The following is a 13,777-nucleotide window of genomic DNA, read 5'->3' as shown; positions in this document are numbered from 1 at the left end:
GTGTGTGTATATGATACCACTACAAGGGGTCTAGGCTCGACAGAGGAAACAAAATATACTGTATATATACACAGTACCAGTCAACACACCTACTCATTACAGGGTTTTTCTTTATTTTTACTATTTTCTACATTGTAGAATAATAGTGAATACATAAACTATGAAATAACACATATGGAATCACTGAGTACCAAAGAAGTATTACACAAATCAAAATATATTTTATTTTTGAGATTCTTCAAAGTAGCCACCCTTTGCCTTGATGACAGCTTTGCACACTCTTGGCATTCTCTCAACCAGCTTCATGATTTAAATTAACAGGTGTGCCTTGTTAAAATGTAATTTGTGGAATTCCTTTCCTTCTTAATGCGTTTGTGCCAATCAGTTGTTTTGTGACAAGGTAGTGGTGGAATACAGAATATAGCCCTATTTGCTAAAATACCAAGTCTATATTATGGCAAGAACAGCTCAAATAAGCAAAGAGAAACGACAGTCCAGCATTACTTTAAGACATGATGGTCAGTCAATCTGGAACATTTCAAGAACATCAAGCGCTATGATGAAACTGGCTCTCCTGAGGACCACCACAGGAAAGGAAGACCCGGAGTTACCTCTGCTGCAGAGGATAAGTTCATTAGAGTTAACAGCCTCAGATTGCAGCCCAAATAAATGCTTCACAGAGTTCAAGTAACAGACACATCTCAACATCAACTGTTCAGAGGAGACTGCGTGAGTCAGGCCTTCGTGGTCAAATTGCTGCAAAGAAACCACTACTAAAGGACACCAATAAGAAAAGACTTGCCTGGGCCAAGAATCACGAGCAGTGGACCTTAGACCGGTGGAAATCTGTCCTTTGGTCTGATGAATCCAAATTGGAGATGTTTGGTTCCAACCGCAGTGTCTTTGTGAGATGCAGAGTAGGTGAATGGATGATCTCTGCATGTGTGGTTCCCACACTGAAGCATGGAGGAGGAGGTGTGGGGGTGCTTTGCTGGTGACACGGTTAGTGATTTATTTAGAATTCAAGGCACAGTTAACCAGCATGACTACCACAGCATTCTGCAGCAATATGCCATGTGCCAAAATACCAGCAACAGTGTGTGAAAACCTTGTGAAGATTTACAGAAAACGTTTGACCTCTGTCATTGCCAGCAAAGTGTATATAACAAAGTATTGAGATAAACTTTTGTTATTGACCAAATACTTATTTTCCACCATAATTTGCAAATAAATTCATAAAAATCCTACAATGTGATTTTCTGGATTTTTTTTTTCTCATTTTGTCTGTCATAGTTGAAGTGTACCTATGATGAAAATTACAGGCCTCTCTTCTTTTTAAGTGGGAGAACTTGCACAATTGGTGGCTGACTAAATACTTCCCCCCACTGTACATATATATTTATTGGCCTATGGTCAGTATTAACTCCGTTCTGGGTCCGGATCACAGTCCGCCAGTTGAGTATGGGGTTAGGTTATATGATGAGATTGATAAGAAAGAGCAAGATCATTCTTATTTTCTCATTTGCAGCTAAGGACCGATCATCATGTCACTATTATACAAATTAAGACCCTCAATATTTATTGGAAAGGAGCATCAAGCTCATCACCGTGCACTTTACCATCCTGTGAAAGTCATAATTTATTTAATCTGTAGCTTAATAAAATGTGCATGCTTTTTTAAAGTTGTAGTGGGAGGACCATACAACATAGCATCGTGTGACTGCACATTTACCTCTACAGGATGGTTATTCTATCAACAATTGCTCAATAAATCGTTTCCATCACAAATTATTTTACTGACACATAAAGATCCCACCACATTTCTTGTATCCATCATAGCTGTTGTGATTTTTTTCACCGGTATGACTTTACTCGAACAAAAATTGGATGGAAATGTGGTCACACCCTTACAAAGAAGTCCTACAGGAATCCTGCACCAAATATATAATCTGCCGGATTCATGCAGAATTTTTTGTAAGGGAAGTCCTGCAGGATATCCCACAGGATTTTTGGGGCAACTTTCCTGTAAGACAATTACTGTATGTAGGAATTATGCAGGTATCCCTTGACAAAAACAATCCAGCAGGAATCCTGCAGAATATATAGTGGATTTGGAAAGTATTCAGACTGGAGGTCGACCGATTAATCGGAATGGCCCATTAATTGGGGCCATTTCAAGCTTTCATAACAATCGGAAATCGGTATTTTTGGGTGCCTTTTTTTTTTTACACCTTTATTTAACTAGGCAAGTCTGTTAAGAACACATTCTTATTTTCAATTACGGCCTAGGAACGGTGGGTTAACTGCCTCTTCCAGGGGCAGAAAGACATATTTTTACCTTGTCAGCTCGGGGGATCCAATCTTGCAACCTTACAGTTAACCAGTCCAACGCTCTAACCACCTGATAACATTGCACTCCACGAAGAGCCTGCCTGTTACGCGAATTCAGTAAGCCAAGGTAAATTGCTAGCTAGCATTAAACTTATAAGAAAACAATCAATCAACGACTGTCGTTGCTCCAATGTGTACTTAACCATAAACATCAATGCCTTTCTTAAAATCAATACACAAGTATATATTTTTAAACCTGCATATTTAGCTAAAGGAAATCCAGGTTAGCAGGCAATATTAACCAGGTGAAATTGTGTCACCTCTTGCGTTCATTGCACGCAGAATCAGTGTATATGCAACATTTTGGGCCGCCTAATTTGCCATAATTTTACGTAATTATGACATAAGGTTGTGCAATATAACAGGAATATTTAGACTCATGGATGCCACCCGTTAGATAAAATACGGAACGGAATAAACTTTTCTTTTTTTTCGTTTTCGAGGTTATAGTTTCCGGATTTGACCTAAGGCTCGTATTTCTGTGTTTATTATAGTTAAGTCTATGATTTGATAGAGCAGTCCGATTGAGTGGTGGTAGGCAGCAGCAGGCTCGTAATAGTCAAAGGTATATGGTTTAGAGAGAAATAGTCGACGCGTTATAATTCCTGAAATAACTTGCGGCTGAACTTGAAAGAGGTTCCTTCGTTATTTTACGGTTCATGTCTTCCATCGAGAATGTCTTGACCTACTTCAAATAAGGTCTGTGTTTCTTGCTTAAACCGCCTCGCGTTTTGTTACCCATGTAAATCTCACTAGGATAGGTAACGTTTGTCAACTCTACAAAAAAATAAATATCTTTGCATATATTTAGCCAATATTGATCAGTTACCTTGTCCTATGGATATCTACACAGTTATAAAATTGGAAAAGAGGGTGTAAGCCTACACGAAACACAGACCTTATTTTAAGTCAATCTAAAAATATCCTATAGAATACATTAATGAAGGAACCGCTTTTCAGATATTTCTAGGTGTCATGGAAATTATGACCCGCACTTTGGTAGTCAATTCTTACCATGCCCATTATTAAAATAGGATTTCCTGCAAACTCCCCAAAAATGTTAGTAGCATAATAACATAACATAAGCCATTGGAAAATGTGTATAATTGCAGGAAACTGCAGTTTCTCTCTCAGAACTCAAATGGACAACTAGAAAAAGCTCACACCAAGTTTATTCACCCACTGGGTCATACAACTGCAAAGACAAGGTACGATTACACAAGCACATACATTCATAACCTTCTAATAGGCGGTGTCAACTCCTTACACATCTAGACAGCAAATATATCTCTGTTTCTAGGCAGGAACTTAAATGCTTCCTCTCACTGGTGTAGTCATAGCCCTGCCTGATACTAGAACCTCCGTGGGCATGGGAGTGTATGTGTGAGATAGGACTGTAGTAGGAGAGTAGTTGTGATGGGTCTCTAACCCCCTTCAATACAGCAAAATGCATCTAAAACCATGCCATTGGCCACGCCTACTGCCATCGGAGGGGAAACACTGTTCTGAGTAGCTTGGTAAACTATTTTAAACTCATTTTCAATGCCCTCTTACCTATTCTGCCCATTCATGTCATCTAGCCTATAGGCCTAGTTGAAATTGAAAACCTACCTCTCCCAAGAACCCACGCCAGTCCCAAGACGGACGAAAAGGAGATAGCCCACAGGTCAACAAACAAGAAAGGTAGCTACTGTATGATTCTTCAGACAATCGTAACGAATCGATTGTACCTATATGGACTTAAAACAGTCTATATCAAAACTGTCTTCTGATAATGACAATTGGTTGGATTTTGTCTGAGGTATCCTTAATCATCTCATCATCTACCCTCCTTAGATTGGAAGAGGAAAACGACTTACAAGCCATGGCTACAAGTAAGTATTCCACTCAGGGAAACAGCACAGCAGTACTATACACTCACTCCTTTCTGAAATGTTACTGACAGTTGCCACAGTCACCTGACATGCATGGCTCTTCCACACAGGACAGCTCGTCCAAGAGCGACGTCGATCGACCAAAGACCGCCAGCGTCCATCCACTCTGGTAAAACAACATAGCCATTGAAATCGCATGAACTTAGAAGGTAGACTGACACCATCAAAACAGTAGGGAATTGGACACAGAAGAGACTTGAAACACAACCTCAGTGGCAAAAATAACTGCAATGAACACTTAGCCATCCTAGAAGTTGGCAGATTTGGGATTGTAGATCCTCAACTGGTCTGATATTTGGGGATGGTGTTTAAAATATCCACCGTACAATATCTTTAATGCGGAGTGCCTAACAGAGACTCATATGGTCACATGTTCTAAAAACTTGGTATGGCTTGGCCAGGATCGAACAACCAACCTTCTGACTTCAAAAAAGAAACTTGAACCACAAGACTACAGGGTAGGCCCAATATATGGGAATAATACCAAAGTTTAGGTTGATGACTGACAGGTGCAAGCATCAGTTTTTTTTGTTGGCTGTTTCATTATTCACCTCCTGCGTCTGTCTACTTTCTGTTCCACGGTCTGTTTCTTAGTGATCTGCCTTCCTTCATGTTAACACTACGGCTATAAGCCTCCTTCTGACCTGGGTATCTGTTGTGCTTACAGGGAAACAATGCAGGTGGAGACAACACATATGGACAAGGCAGGGAGATCATAAATCAAGTCAGAGGACAAGGAGGGGGAGAAAAGGCTAAATCTATCCAAAAGAAAAATGACTGAAGATGAGTCTCTGTTCTCAATACTCTGTTATGCTCTAAGACACACAACCACCAAGATATCTCTCAGTAATTTATTGGACATGATACATCTCCGTTGTCCAAAGGGGAAAAACGTCATTCCCAACAGCCAGGTTTATGAAGTATTTTGACTGTGATGACACTTTTGAAATGCAGTATATTTGTCCAACATGCCAGTATTTCTTTGGCAGTGAAGTGCCAGATCATTGCACATCGTGTGCTTTCCTCCCTGGGGATATGCCATCTCTTGTCAAGAGTGGATCAGTGTTTATGAAATTGTTAGTCAAAACACAACTAGAGGAAAAGCTCTCGGATCCCAAATTCTGTATTAGAATATAAGTATTCTTGGTCCAAGAGCAGCCCAGATAGTACAGATTACATTTATGATGGTGCACTATACAAGTCAATATATGCCCTTAATGGCACTGATTTAATGAACCTTTCACTCTCATGGAATGAGGAAGGCGTTCCAATATTCAAGTCCTTTCCCTTTCACATCTGGCCCCTAAAAAGTCATAGTTAATTAAGTTCCCCCAAACCTAAGAGCAAAGCACATCATTCTTGTGGGGTTGTGGTTTGGGCTACTGGTGCTATCACAAAGGAGAAGTGGTTAACGAGGGTAATGGGTTCACTAGAGTGTATCTGCCAGTGGTGGAAAAAGTACCCAATTGTCATACTTGAGTAAAAGTAGAGATACCTTAATAGAAAATGACTCAAGTAAAAGTCATCCAGTAAAATACTGCTTGTATGTAAATGAAGTCATCGACTCGGCCTGTCCTTAAACATTCGTATGCCCATATGCTAATACTTCACACCAAAGATTTTAAGGCACAGATCAATAGCCAAGATACTCAGCTTTCCGCAGACACCATGCTTTTGCAGATAGATGCTTCTGTTCTCATACCAGACTACATTAAATGTTTTAAAAAATCAATTAGGGTCCCCAAATATTGGGACTTTACATTTAAGAGGTACTTTACACCACTGGTATCCGCTTGAGAGTGAGCCAGAACCACGCACAGACACTAAACACCTCAGAGAGGTTGCCTTGGGAACATCATCAGTCAGGGAACATCATACATGGTGTTAAGGGCCCATCTCCTTTAATGTTTCTTACTGTTTTCAACATGATTGCAGGGTTTGCTTTTGATTACAAGCATGGCATCTTATATGGCATATGTTGGCAAATGACTACACTGTGGTTTGAGTCCAAATATCCAAATATCACCCTGAGTCCTGGTACATTGGTAGAGAAATAGAGTGCATAAACAAAAGATTGCTTGCCACAAAACCACCTGTAAATGTGACAAGACAACCACGCGCAATTCATTTACTCAAATATTGGAAAGCCACAGAGTTCTGACACTTCCTGCTACAGCTATTTTTAGGTCTCTCCAGAGATGTTCGATCTGGTTCAAGTCCGGTCTCTGGCTGGGCCACTCAAGTATATTCAGAGAATTGTCCGGAAGTCACTCCTGCATTGTCTTGGCCATGTGCTTAGGGTTGTTGTCATGTTGGAATGTGAACCTTCGCCCCAGTCAGAGGTCCTGAGCACTCTGGAGTAGGTTTTCATCAAGAATCTCTGTAGTTCGCTCCTTTTATCTATCCCTCGATCCTGACGAGTCTCCCAGTCCCTGCCGCTGAAAAACATCCCCACAGCATGATGCTGCCACCACCGTGCTTAACTGTAGGGATGGTGTCAGGTTTCCTCAAGATGTGATGCTTGGCATTCAGGCCAAAGAGTTCAATCTTGGTTCCATCAGACCAGAGAATCTTGTTTCTCGTGGTCTGAGAGTCCTTGGGTGTCTTTTGGCAAACTCCAAGCGGGCTGTCATGTGCCTTCTACTGAGGAGTAGCTTCCATCTGACCACTCTACCATAAAGGCCTGATTGGTGGAGTGCTGCAGAGATGGTTGTCCTTCTGGAAGGTTCTCCAATCTCCACAGAGGAACTCTGGAGCTTGGTTAGAGTGACCATCGGGTTCTTGGTCACCTCCCTGACCAAGGCCCTTCTCCCCCAATTGCTCATGTAACGGATGTGAAACAGCTAGCTAGTTAGCGGTGGTGTGCTCTAAATAGCGTTTCAATCGGTGACGTCACTTGCTCTGAGACCTTGAAGTAGTGGTTCCCCTTGCACTGCAAGGGCCGCAGCTTTTGTGGAGCGATGGGTAACGATGCTTCGTGGGTGACTGTTGTTGATGTGTGCAGAGGGTCCCTGGTTTGCGCCTGGGTATGGGCGAGGGGACGGTCTAAAGTTATACTGTTACATTCAGTTTGGCCGGGTGGCCAGCTCTAGAAAGAGTTTTGGTGGTTCCAAACTTCTTCCATTTAAGAATAATAGAGGCCACTGTGTTCTTGGGCACCTTCAATGCTGCAGAATTGTTTTGGTACCCTTCCCCAGATCTGTGTTTCGACACAATCCTGTCTCGGAGCTCTACAGACAATTCCTTCGACCTCATGGCTTGGTTTTTGCTCTGACATGCACTGTCAACTGTGGGACCTTATATAGATAGGTGTGTGCCTTTCCAAATCATGTTCAATCAATTGAACGTACCACAGGTGGAGTCCAATCAAGTTGTAGAAACATCTAAGATGATTAATGGAAACAGGATGCACCTGAGTTCAATTTCTAGTCTCATACCAAAGGGTTTGAATACTTATGTAAATAAGATATTTCTGTTTTAATTTTTTTGACATTTGCAAAAATAGCTAATAACCCGTTTTCGCTTTGTCATTATGGGGTATTGTAGATTGATGAGGGACGTTTTTTACTGAATCCATTTTAGAATAAGGCTGTAACGTAACAAAATGTGGAAAAAGTAAAGGGGTCTGAGTACTTTCCAGATGCTCTGTATACACATTATTACATTGACTGAACTGTGGGCTTACTGAAACCATTATCACATGTGTTGATATCAAATAAAAATAGCATTCATTGTATTTATTGTATGTGGACATTGTCATTGGTTACATTTCTCATCTGCTGAGTTGAAATGTCTGACATTGCACTATATTTCAAAAGTATATTTTCTCTGTTGTCACAACATACTGTATCTGAAATCCTGTAGTTAACTTGAAATTGCCACATCCTGCAGGAATATCAAAATCCTGCAGGTTTAGGTCCTGCAGGATTCCTGCAGCAATGTACTTGGTCCTGCAGGTATTGCCATATCCTGTATGAATATCAACATCCTTGTTTCAGTCCTGCATATCAAAAATCAAAGGAATATCAAAATCCTGCAGGGTGTGGTCCCGTAGTATTCCTGCAGGGAAGCATTTCTTAGGACCTTTTTTCATATATTTTTAACCACAGATCATGAAACATACTGTTTTCACATATAGTGCTTTCAGAAAGTATTCATACCCCTTTACTTATTCCACCATTTGTGTTACAGCCGGAATTCAAAATGGATTAACTATATGTTCTTTCTCACTCATCTACACACAATAGCCTATAATGACAAAGTGAAAACATATTTTCAGAAATTTAAGCAAATTTATTGAAAATGAAATACAGAAATATCTTATATACATAAGTCTTCAACCCCTGAGTCAATCGCTACTTTGTAGAATAAACTTTGGCAGTGTGTCACGCCCTGACCTTAGAGAGCTGTTTTATTTCTCTATTTGGTTAGGTCAGGGTGGGATTTGGGGTGGGCATTCTTTGTTGGGTATTTCTATGTTAGTCTGATATGGTGCCCAATCAGAGACAGCTGTTTATCGTTGTCTCTGTTTGGGGATCATATTTAGGCAGCCCTTTTTCCCCACTTTCTGGTGTGGGATCTTGTCTACATTTAGTTGCCTGAGTACACAACAGTAGCTTCACGTTTGTTTTTGTTCAGTGAGTTTCGGTTCATTAAAGTTATGTGGAACTGTACTCACGCTGCGCCTTGGTCTCACCATTACAAAGAGCGTGACAGAAGATCCCACCAAAACTGGACCAAGTAGCGTGCCCAGGAGGAGGAAGTATCCTGGACTTGGGAAGAGATCCTTGATGGGAAGGGATCCTGGACTTGGGAGGAAATCCTGGCAGGACAGGATTTTATGTTATTGTCCTGCTGAAAGGTGAATTCATCTCCCAGTGTCTGGTGGAAGCAGAATGGACCAGGTTTTCCTCTAGCATTTTTGCCTGTGCGTAGCTCCATTACGTTTATTTTTTATCCTGAAAAACTCCCCAGGATACCCATAACATGATGCAGCCACCACTGTGCTTGAAAATATGGAGAGTGGTACTCAGTAATGTGTTGTATTGGATTTGCCCCAAACATAACACTTTGTATTCAGGACAAAATGTTAATTGCTTTGCCACATTTTTTCCATTATTACTTTTGTGCCTTGTTGCAGACAGGATGCATGTTTTGGAATATTTTATATTCTGTACAGGCTTCCTTCTTTTCACTCTGTCAATTAGGTTAGTATTGTGGATTAACTACAATGTTGTTGATCCCTCCTCAGTTTTCTTCTAGCACAGCCATTAAACGTTGTAACTGTTTTAAAGTCACCATTGGCCTCATGGTGAAATCCCTGAGTGGTTTCCTTCCTCTCCGGCAACCGAGTTAGGAAGGACGCCTTTATCTTTGTAGTGACTGGGTGTATTGATACACCATCCAAAGTGTAATGAATTACTTCACCATGCTCAAAGGGATATTCAATGTCTACCAATAGGTGGCCTTCTTTGCAAGGCATTGGAAAACCTCCCAGGTCTTTGTGGTTGAATCTGTTTGAAATCCACTGCTTGACTGGGGGACCGTACAGCTAATTGTATGTGAGGGGTACAGAGATGCAACTTATCATGTGACTTTAACAAGCACATTTTTACTACTGAAATCAATTAGGCCATAACAAAGGGGTTGAATACTTTCCGACTCAAGACATTTCAGCTTTTCATTTTTGTAAACATTTCCATAAACCTAATTCTACTTTTACGTTATGGGGTATTGTGTGTAGGCCAGTGACAAAAAAACAAATCTATTTTTAATCAATTTAAAAATAGATAAATATCCCTGTAACACAACAATGTGGGAAAAGTCAAAGGGTTTCTGGGAGGCACTGTACAGTATGTAGACACTGGGTTGGTGCTGGAGATAAAAGGATGAAAAGTGGTAGAATTGCCTGCTTATCCTTTGTCCAGTGTTAAAAACTCAGAGGACATTGATTAAGTTCTTTGCTGTTTCGTCTCTCTCATACAGGGTTATGAAAGAGTCAACTTGTCCCCAGAAACTTTCACATTGTAGCATCTCTATCTCAAATGAGAAAATAAGTGCAAAATAGAACTGTGTATGTTGTTACAGAAGCTCTAGTCCATTCCCTGTCTTTATATGAAATGGTCCAAAGGTCGACAATCTGTCCAGGTGGACAGTGTGCAGGGTGTTGAGCTTGGTTGGCTTCTCTCACAACAGTGTTTTGAGCCCGGCTGGACTCTTTCCCAGTCTGTTATGTTGTGTTTGTCTGGGTACTCTCCTCTTCTTAACCTTCGGCCCTTTTCTAACTGGTCAGTAAACACTGGACGGTCGACATGTACATTTTGGCCTCACCTGTAGTGCATAAGTCCTATGTCAATGTTTGAGGAGATTCTATCACTTTTGGACCATGGATTCATTTAATCATTTGTTTTATTTGAGTCCGTTTGTTTGGAGTTTGGGAGCAAGATAAGAGCAAAATGATTTTTGATGAAGTGCCTCTTGTGGTGTTCTATTGACGTTTTAGTTGAGGCTTGTTTGGAACACACTGCTTGCTACACCTCTATGAATATATATACAGTGGGGCAAAAAATACAGTGGGGCAAAAAAGTATTTAGTCGGCCACCAATTGTGCAAGTTCTCCCACTTAAGATGAGAGAGGCCTGTAATTTTCATCATAGGTACACTTCAACTATGACAGACAAAATGAGAAAAAAAATCATATGATTTTTAATGAATTTATTTGCAATTTATGGTGGAAAATAAGTATTTGGTCAATAACAAAGGTTTATCTCAATACTTTGTTATATACCCTTTGTTGGCAATGACTGAGGTCAAACGTTTTCTGTAAATCTTCACAAGGTTTTCACACACTGTTGCTGGTATTTTTGCCCATTCCTCCATGCAGATCTCCTCTAGATCATTGATGTTTTGGGGCTGTTGCTGGGCAACACGGACTTTCAACTCCCTCCAAAGATTTTCTATGGGGTTGAGATCTGGAGACTGGCTAGGCCACTCCAGAACCTTGAAATGCTTCTTACGAAGCCACTCCTTCATTGCCCGGGTGGTGTGTTTGGGATCATTGTCATGCTGAAAGACCCAGCCACGTTTCATCTTCAATGCCCTTGCTGATGGTAGGCTTTGTTACTTTGGTCCCAGCTCTCTGCAGGTCATTCACTAGATCCCCCCGTGTGGTTCTGGGATTTTTGCTCACCGTTCTTGTGATCATTTTGACCCCACGGGCTGAGATCTTGCGTGGAGCCCCAGATCGAGGGAGATTATCAGTGGTCTTGTATGTCTTTCATTTCCTAATAATTGCTCCCACAGTTGATTTCTTCAAACCAAGCTGCTTACCTATTGCAGATTCAGTCTTCCCAGCCTGGTGCAGGTCTACAATTTTGTTTCTGGTGTCCTTTGACAGCTCTTTGGTCTTGGCCATAGTGGAGTTTGGAGTGTAACTGTTTGAGGTTGTGGACAGGTGTATTTTATACTGATAACAAGTTCAATCAGGTGCCATTAATACAGGTAACGAGTGGAGGACAGAGGAGCCTCCTAAAGATACAGGTCTGTGAGAGACAGAAATCTTGCTTGTTTGTAGGTGACCAAATACTTATTTTCCACCATAATTTGAAAATAAATTCATAAAAAATCATACAATGGGATTTTCTGGATTTTTTTTCTAATTTTGTCATATGCCCTATGCTCCAATAAATAGAAATCCATAGAAGTAGGGAAAAAAGCGACAGGAGTCTATCAACCATATATTCAACAAGTTATGGAGTTATTATTATGGAGTGTAACCCTTTTTTTCTCCAATGGAATTACTCTTCCTTCCAAGGTGAAATAATGTGGACATGGAATAACTTTTACAGTGGAATAGACTCTCGTGTCCACAGACATGTGTTTGTGTGACTGTTCAATTATGTTTTCCATAAAATGTCATAAAATGACTCTGCTCAAAAGCATAAAGCACAAAAGTTACAGAATTGTTTTTACTGGATACTTAACCGGTCAAGTGTTGCCATCTAGTGGCGAAAATAGGAGTCCAAACGTGCATGAGTAAGTATTTTTATAAATCCTTATCCTGCATTCATTCTTTACTGTGCTGTAAAATACTTATGACTATCAATTATCATTGTCAAATGACTCGTAGGTCTACGATTAGACATGACCCCATGAGTTGTACAGACCTCCATAAACGTACTATCAAGATATCATCTTCATTGAATGTAATATTTTACAGACAGAAATTATTATTTCAATGACGATTTCAGTCCTCTGAGGGATAAAGATGAATATGTCTTGTTATTATTTTAATTTTTTTAATTTATTTTATATATATATATTTTTTTTAAACTTGCTGTATTGTATTTACTTCGTCACCATGGCCTTTTTTTTCCTTTACCTCCCTTATCTCACCTCATTTACTCACATTGTATATAGACAAATGTTTCTACTGTATTATTGACTGTATGTTTGTTTAACACCATGTGTAACTCTGTGTTGTTGGACATGTCGAACTGCTTTGCTTTATCTTGGCCAGGTCACAATTGTAAATGAGAACTTGTTCTCAACTTGCCTACAGGGTTCAATAAAGGTGAAATAAAATAAATAAATAAAAATTGACATGGAGGCCCAGACAGACAGCCATTCGGAAAGGAAGAGACAGATAGGTTCACATATGTTTACATACGTATAAGGACACGTTACCTAGTAGTCAGTAGGGTCCTGTCAATGGAAATAGCATGTTTCACCTGATGTACACCTTCATATATGCATAATGTACACCACCTCTATGTCAATACCAGCATATAGGCTAATGCATATGGGAACTCTCCATGTGCTCTATGTATCAGTGAGTGACTCAGTGTGAGTTGAACTGCCGTCATGAAGTCATACAATATTGTTAGCACAGATGACATGATGTGATTTTAGACATTTACTTAGGTATCACATTGTTGATAATCCCATTTCACAATACCTGGAGTTACCTCTTTGATGGTTCTGGGATATCTTTATTAATAAACCGGTTTAAAGATGTTTCTTTGTTCAGATAAAAAATAAAGCATTAAGATTAGCCCTTTGGTTCTGTAAATTCAAATGAAATAAACCATTGATACAATGATGAGCATTGTGTGCCAGTAATACTAGTAAAGACAGTGTTGGGCACTGATTCCAGTCCATACAGTCAATTGGACATTGAACTTGAATGCTTCAATTACATAGAATGTAAGTCTGTCATGTGCATTTTCAGTCTGATCAGCAACTGTAAACCATTGATAGATCTCATCCACATGTTGATACTATATACTAATTTACAGCTCAAACCCCTTAGGACACATACAATTTGATTTTTAAAATGTATTTAACCAAATTCTTATTTACAATGACGGCCAACCAGAGCCAAACCCTAACCTGGACGATGCTGGGCCAATTGTGTGCCGCCCTTTGGGACTCCCAATCATGGCCGGTTGTGA

The 13,777-nt window shown here is 40.1% G+C and overlaps 1 long non-coding RNA gene across 2 annotated transcripts; it reads left to right on the top strand.

The window, feature by feature from the left end:
- The first annotated feature begins 2,349 nt into the window (after positions 1 to 2,349).
- LOC118401700 (uncharacterized) lies at positions 2,350 to 13,374 on the top strand. Of its 2 annotated transcripts, none has more exons than XR_004829331.2 (5): positions 2,350 to 2,458; positions 3,972 to 4,074; positions 4,228 to 4,265; positions 4,376 to 4,434; positions 4,993 to 13,374. It is a non-coding gene; the product is annotated as an uncharacterized LOC118401700 (long non-coding RNA). The 2 variants fall into 2 exon arrangements; XR_008077473.1 differs by lacking the exon at positions 2,350 to 2,458 and adding an exon at positions 2,475 to 3,599.
- Positions 13,375 to 13,777: the final 403 nt, after the last annotated feature.

This window comes from Oncorhynchus keta, chromosome 23 (genome assembly GCF_023373465.1).
Source record: "Oncorhynchus keta strain PuntledgeMale-10-30-2019 chromosome 23, Oket_V2, whole genome shotgun sequence".
Classification (NCBI taxonomy): Eukaryota; Metazoa; Chordata; class Actinopteri; order Salmoniformes; family Salmonidae; genus Oncorhynchus; species Oncorhynchus keta.
Note: the sequence above shows the minus strand (reverse complement) of the source record. Positions and strands in the feature narration are given on the sequence as shown.